A 7,321-nucleotide genomic window follows, 5' to 3' on the forward strand; every position below is an offset into this window, starting at 1 on the left:
ATATTGTGATTTTGGGTGGGGTGCTAATTGTTTTATTTAGCTCTTCTGTTTTTTTGTTTTTGAAATCCTGATGATGTGTCTCCTTTAGAGGTTTTTAAAAAAAGGCTTGTAGTAGTACATATATTCTGAGCTGCCAAAAATTCAAGCCAGATTCAGTGGAAGATTTAAAAGGAGGGATGTCATTGTAAATGTCAGATCTATCATGGCTAAAGGAAAAGAATTTCTGGAAGGTGCTATTTTGTGTTTTATTGACTATGCAAAGGAATTTGACTCTGTCAATAATAACAAACTGTGGATAATGTTGAAAAGAATGGGAATTCCTGGCCATTTAATTGTGCTTGTGTGGAAGACGTATTTACATCCAGAGGCAGTCATGGGAACAGAATAAGATACTGTATCGCTTTAAATCAGGAAGGTGTGTATAAGAGTTGTATCCATTCATCATACTTAGACAATCTGTATGCTGAGCAAACAGTAAAAGGAGAATGCAGATTTCGGAAAAGGAGGAAGGCTCGTTAACAAGCTGACATACATACACACATGATGTCACCTTGATTTCTGCAATTAAAGAGGTCTTGGAGCACTTATTGATGAAGACCATGACACTACAGCTTGAAATATGGCTTACCACTCGACAAAACTTTAAAAACAAACACAGTAAAAAGAACAACAACAACAAAAAGTTTCTGCCATGGAGTTGATACCAAACAATGGCAACCGTGTAGGATAGGGTAGAACAGCCCTGATCCGTTTTTGAGGCGCTAATTCTTTTTTTTACCCCCAAAATAATTTTATTGGGAGCTCATCCAGGTATTATATCATTCCATAGTTCAATCACACCAAGAAATACTATACAACTGCTACCGCAATCAGTTTCAAAACATCTTCTTCCTTCTTGAACTCCTTGGCATCAGATACGCACCCCGTTGCACCTCATAGAGCCCCTTATACTACTTACTGTCTGTATAGGTTCACCAATCCTGGGTTTGATGAATATGAACAATGTGAACAAACAAACAAAACCAAAAACTAGAGAAAAAGTTGAAAACCAGATCAGGTGGGGATCAACTGACAAGGTTTTAACTGTTCAAGTCATGTTTATCATTTTGATCTGCTATAGTCACCTTTCTAAAGCACTCTGTTGGGTAACCACTTTCCTCCCATCCATATATTGTGGGCAGAAGGAAATCCCCGGAGGCTTATTTCCTATGTGGATCTCACAAATGTATCTTGGGCTTCCACTGTCATCCATAGCCTTCTGCAAACTGGAATCTCACAGTTTAGGCTCTGATAAGATTCCCTCCTTTGGCTTCAGATTTTATGTTTTACAATCCTCAATCCTCCAGTCACTGATGTTGGTATGCTTCCTCCGTGTGGACTTAGTGACTTATCACTTAAATGACTGATTGTTTGGAAACAAGCCTTAAGACCCTAGACGCTATTCTATCTGCTAGCTGGGCAGCATCTAATTTCTTCACCACACTTTGCTGTAGCACCCTTATTTTCTGTGTTCCTTTCCTATGGGCAAGTATTGAGCCGGGCTATGATGAAACAATTATTTTAAATTGTAGCTAGGAATTAGTGCAAGCCCAAACCCATTATTGGATCTATGATTTTTTTATCTGCCTCTGGTTTCCTTTCAAAACCTCCTTGTTAACTTAGGGTAGAAAGTTTTATTGATCATCTCCCTGTTGCATCAAAATCTTCCATTCATATTGTCATTGATTAGCCCCTGGCATGAATGATTTAAAGCACTGGTGAGAGAGGGCTATTGGGCCAATGTAGGGTAACTCAATACCCGAACTATTCTCTTATAAGTAATCAGTCCGTTACTGGCATGGCACTATTCACACAAACAATGGGAGCTGGTTTTCAGGGAAAATTTCCAATAATATCCACTGAGAATGTCAGTCACAAGTTTGCCGGAATAATATATATCTTACTGTAGCATCTAGGACATTGATGTAGTGAGTCCATGCCTGTCAGTCTACCACCAATTCCATAATCTAGGGTCAGTTGTCTTCTGCTTCCAGAAACACCATGGATTTTCAGGCTTAGGTCCACAGGTTACAAGTGTGTCAGAGGGAGAGTTCAGTTCACCCAGTGGAGGTTCTGCTTTGGATTTCACTGGTACGGCTCCTGGAGCATGCCATGTGCCCTGCAGATCCAGAATTCAATGCACCAGGTCATTCAGTGGCTACCAGCAGGGCCACTCCCTCCCTAGGGGCCACAAAAGTATTTTCAGTCATTCTTCCCTTCACTTGAAAGTTGATCCTCCCACTGTCCCTTCCAACAGTCATGCACTTGTGTTCCCCAAAACATGTTTGCTGCCTTTCCCCTCCCCACAAATGACTTACCAATCAGTATCCCTAATCCCTCTGGCAGGAATGTCTACCTGTCCAAGAGGACCTTGTCATAGGGCCCATCTTTCTACTTTGCAAATCCGGCTAGACCAAAGGATGTACATAGGGACAGATAGCAACTGGAAACACAGAGAATCCAGGACAGATGATTCCATCAGGACCAGTGGTGAGAGTGGCGATACCTGGAGGGCGGAGGGAATATGGGATGGAAAAGGGGAACCAATTACAAGAATCTACGTATAGCCTCCTCCCTGGGGGATGGACAACAGAGAAGAGAGCAAGGGTAGATGTCAGACAGTGTAATATATGACAAAACAATAATATTTTATGAATTATGGAGGGTTCATGAGGGTGGGGGAGTGGGGCGGAAGGGGGAAAAATGAGGAGCTGATATTAAGGGCTCAAGTAGAAGGCAAATGTTTTGAGAATGATGGTGGCAACAAATGTACAAATGTGCTTGACACAATGGATGGATGGATGGATTGTGATAAGAATTGTACAAGCCCCCAATAAAATTATTTAAATATAAATAAAAATAATACTACAAAGGAAAAAATATCTAAGAATGTACACCATTGAGCTAATCATTTGCTCAAGTCCTCTTTAATGCGCTAAAGAGCAAGATGTCACGTTGAAGACAAAGGTGCCCCTGATGCAGGCTGTGGTGTTTCCATAGCCTCGCATGCGTGGGAAAGCTGGAAAGTCCTGAAAGGAAATTGAAGACTTGATGCCTTTGAGAAGACCAAACAAATCTTTTCTCATCACTGCCATTTTTATTTTTAAAAATACCTTAATAATAACCCCCCCCCTTGGTTATTGTGGCAGTTGCATAATCTCTTGCCAACTTGCAAAGGGGTGACTGTCAATCAAGTCGCAGCTTGGTGACCTCATTTAGAGATGCAAAGGAGATACATAACCCACTGGTGGCTAGATACACTGACTCTCTGTTTCATGTTCCTGATGACAAGATACGTGGAGCTACGCTAGAGCCCTGGACCTGGAGGAGCCACATGGAGACGCCTGCCAGTGCTGAGATGCTTATACCTCCATTGGATCCACAGTATTTTCCACCTACTGGCCTGTGATCATCGGCATCATTCAGCATCACTGCCTGAGTTTTGTGAGTCTGTAGAGAAATTTATTGAGTTTTATAAGACACATGAATTACTATTGGATTTATATACTTGATCTGGACTGGGTTAGAATGTTTTCTCCATATTCAATAGCTCTTGTATACAAAGCTCTTTCTTATACACTCATGAGTGTCCATGAATTTGTTTCTTTACTCCACCCAGACTAACGTAGGTTTTCTGCATCCTTTCAGTAAAAGGTATCAAGATTATCCTTTGGGGATTCAAAAGGAACTGTCATGGCAGCCTTCGGAGCTGTGCCTTGGAGTTAACTGACCCAGTAACTACCCTAGGAGGACGCTGTTTTAATTAGACTATTTTATAAAAGGCACTTAAGGAGATTGAGAAGGAGGTTTTTTTGGCACAGTTGAGTAAATATTGGACAGCTAATCACAAAAAAGATAGGTCAAACACAAGTTGTCACCTTGGAAGAAAGATGAGGTTGTTTGTTCCTGTAAAGATTTACTGTCTGAAGTACCTTACAGAGCAGGGTTGTCAGCTTCAGTTAAAAGTGGGTCATTTGGTGCAAGCTACACGCGGGCCACGTTGCATTTACAAAGTTTGTTAAATTTATATTTTGAAGTGATGTTTCAGCAATATGGGTAAGATAATTAAAACACGATATAATTGCTTTTATTTAAATATTTATTTTATTTAATATAGTTATAAAACTAAAATTATTTCTTTTTACCCAAAACTTGCCCGCACTTTCTTCCTGCTAGTTTTCACTTACCTCTTATGTTGTGACAGGAAAATATAACAAAGTAACTAATAAAAAGCACAAAATGTTAGACAGCGGACAAATGTGATGCGCAATCTAAATATGTTAACTAGCGCTGCCTAGGTATGATTCATAACAGCACAACCCAGAGTGCTCTTTTTAATCTTTTCCCTATTGGGATCTGTTTACATTACACGTGACACTGAGTGGCAGACATATCCCTTCCAAATGTCGCGGGATCTGAGTCAGCACGTTTATACACGTCCACAGGCCCCCAGGAAAGGCACTGGGTCATGTGTATACTCATCTTCAGTAGTTAAAGGGTTAACGAGGGAATTGCGTGTACGGTGTTGTCTCCATCTCCCCTAGGCGCTAGTTTCTTTATAACAATTTTTTCTGTTTTCATTTTATTTCAGAGCATCGCGGGCCCCCAAAAATTATCTTGGGAGCCGCACGTGGCCCCCGGGCCGCCAGTTCGACACCCCTGTAATAGAGGGTCACTATAGGAATTGATTCAATGGCAGTATAGATTTTTATTGACACTACTCACTGCTATCCAGTTGATTGTTATTCCTACTGACACCATAAAGCAGGGTAGAACTTCCTCTGTATGTTTCCAAGATGTAACTCTTTGAAAGAATAGAAACCCCCGCTGACCTTGCCCTTAGCAGCCCATGCTTGACCATCTGCACCAGGGCTTCTGGACGACATGAAAACAAATGTTTACTGAGATAGCTTGTCTGCGGCCATCCACGATCTCAGAAACACACTCAAACGCATTTTGTTTGGAATAAACCTGTGCACAGAGGACCTGGAACAATAGTACAAATATCTTGTATTTTTTTGGACTGTCACAATACTTAATTTACAGTGACTCATGTTACAGGGTAGAATTGCCTCATAGTCTTTTCTAGATTTGGATGGGTTTCAATTACCAATTTTTCAATTAGAAGCCTAGCACTTAACCATTGTGGTCCCAGGACTTCTTTTAAGCACTCCAAATATTTCCAGACAATTCTGAATTCAAATATTACAAATTAAGAACAGGAAATTAAAGAAGACATAGACATTCGAGATATGTGAATTTTAGACTTAGCTCGAAGGATACCTTTCAAAGGAGGCGCTATTCGTTTCTCTTGGGTATTCCTCTGTCTTCTTTTATACTTTTAAGTGCACTTGCATGAAGACCCTTACCCTCAGTGTATTCTAAAACTCTCACTTTAAAGTTTGCTTTTCCAACTACACCACTTTGAATAGAAACAATACCTATTTGAAATGACTGCGTGTAGGAAAAGAATGGAAATAAAATTCACTGTAAGAATGGATCATTCTCCCCTCATAGAGGGGTTTAGGAGAGGAGATGGGTTAATTAGGGTGCAAGGTAGTACCGATGAAGAACACAGCTTTCCCCCAGATCCTGATGCTTCCTCCCCCCAACTACCATGATCCGAATTCTACCTTGCAGGCCTGGATAGGACAGAGGCTGTACACTGGTACATATGAGGGCTGGAGGTACAGGGAATCCAGGGTGGATGATACCTTCAGGACCAAGGGTGTGAGGGACGATGCTGGGAGAGTGGAGGGTGAGTGGGTTGGAAAGGGGGAACTGATTACAAGGATCCACATGTGACCTCTTCCCTGGGAGAGGGACAGCAGAGAAGTGGGGAAGGGAGACTCCGGATAGGGCAAGATATGACAAAATAACGATGTATAAATTACCAAGGGCATATGAGGGAGGGGGGAATGGGGAGGGAGGGGGGAAAAAAAGAGGACCTGATGCAAGGGGCTTAAGTGGAGAGCAAATGCCTTGAGAATGATTGGGGCAGGGAATGTATGGATGTGCTTTATACAATTGATGTATATGTATGGATGGTGATAAGAGTTGTATGGGTCCCTAATAAAATGTAAAAAAAGAAAAGAGGAGAAAAAAATGATTAGGGCAAAGACTGTACAGATGTGCTTTATACAATTGATGTATGTATATGTATGAACTGTGATAAGAATTGTATGAGCCCCTAATAAATTGTTAAAATTTTAAAAAAAGTTTAAAAAAAAGAAAATGAGACATCCCCTCACAGAAGGGTCACAAGAAAGGGATAAATCAAGCAGGGTACAGTAAAGCACCAATGAAACACACAATATTCCTCTGGTTCCTTGAGGCTTCCTCATACCCCACTTTCATGACCCCAGTCTTGCCTTTCCCTTCGGGCTAGACTGGAGCATGTGCGCAGGTACTGATAAGAGATTAGAGCTCAGGACACAGAATCCAGGAACAGGAATGGGAGTATCGATACCAAGGGGGCAGGGGGAAGGTGGAGAAAGGGAGGGAGGAAGGGGGAACTGATCGCAATAATCTACAGATAGCCACACCACACCATCATCACCCCTAGGGAATGAACAACAGAGAGGGAGACAGCAGTTAGTGTAAGATATGAAAATAATAATAATTTATAATTTATCAAGGGGTCATGGAGAGGGGGGGCTGATACCAAGGGCTCAATAGAACATGTGTTTAGAAAATAATGATGGCAACAGATGTACAAATATGTTTGATACAATTGCTGTATGGATTGTAATAGCCCCCAATAAAATGATCTTTTAATAAAATTTTTAAAAGAAAGAAAGAAACCCTTAAAAAAAAAAATGGATCATTCTGCAGCTGGGTCAAATTCAGTGCCTGCCCCACCCATGGCTGACACTGGCCTCAAAGGCTTCCACAGAGACACTGCAATTCATGGTCCCTGTTCCTCTCTGCTGAGGCTCAGGGATAAATTTTGTTACAGACATTGAAATAAAATGGATAATTTATTGTTTTCGTAGAAATATTATTTTTATTTAAAGTTTTTCTCCTTATGAGCTATAAATTAATATACATTGTCTTCAAGCACTTTTGCAACATGTCCCCTCAATTATAGAACTCATTCACCGATTTCAGAAAAGAGCAGTGCGTGCTGCTTCTGGATGGTGCAATCATTAAGAATTCACTGGTAGCCAAGAGATCGGTGGCTGGAAACTACACAGAGGTCCACCGAAAGACAGGCCTTGCGATTTGCTCTGAGAAGGACAGATGTGTCCTTCTGAAAAGCCTAGGAAGCAGTTCTAGTGTG

The 7,321-nt window shown here is 41.1% G+C and overlaps 1 non-coding gene across 1 annotated transcript; it reads left to right on the plus strand.

Annotated features, from left to right (window-relative positions):
* The first annotated feature begins 6,868 nt into the window (after nt 1-6,868).
* On the plus strand, nt 6,869-7,003 carry LOC142462001 (small nucleolar RNA SNORA5). The gene has a single exon (XR_012787152.1). It is a non-coding gene; the product is annotated as a small nucleolar RNA SNORA5 (small nucleolar RNA).
* The last annotated feature ends 318 nt before the right edge of the window (nt 7,004-7,321 follow it).

The sequence above is a fragment of the Tenrec ecaudatus genome, chromosome 11 (genome assembly GCF_050624435.1).
Source record: "Tenrec ecaudatus isolate mTenEca1 chromosome 11, mTenEca1.hap1, whole genome shotgun sequence".
In the NCBI taxonomy this organism is placed as follows: domain Eukaryota; kingdom Metazoa; phylum Chordata; class Mammalia; order Afrosoricida; family Tenrecidae; genus Tenrec; species Tenrec ecaudatus.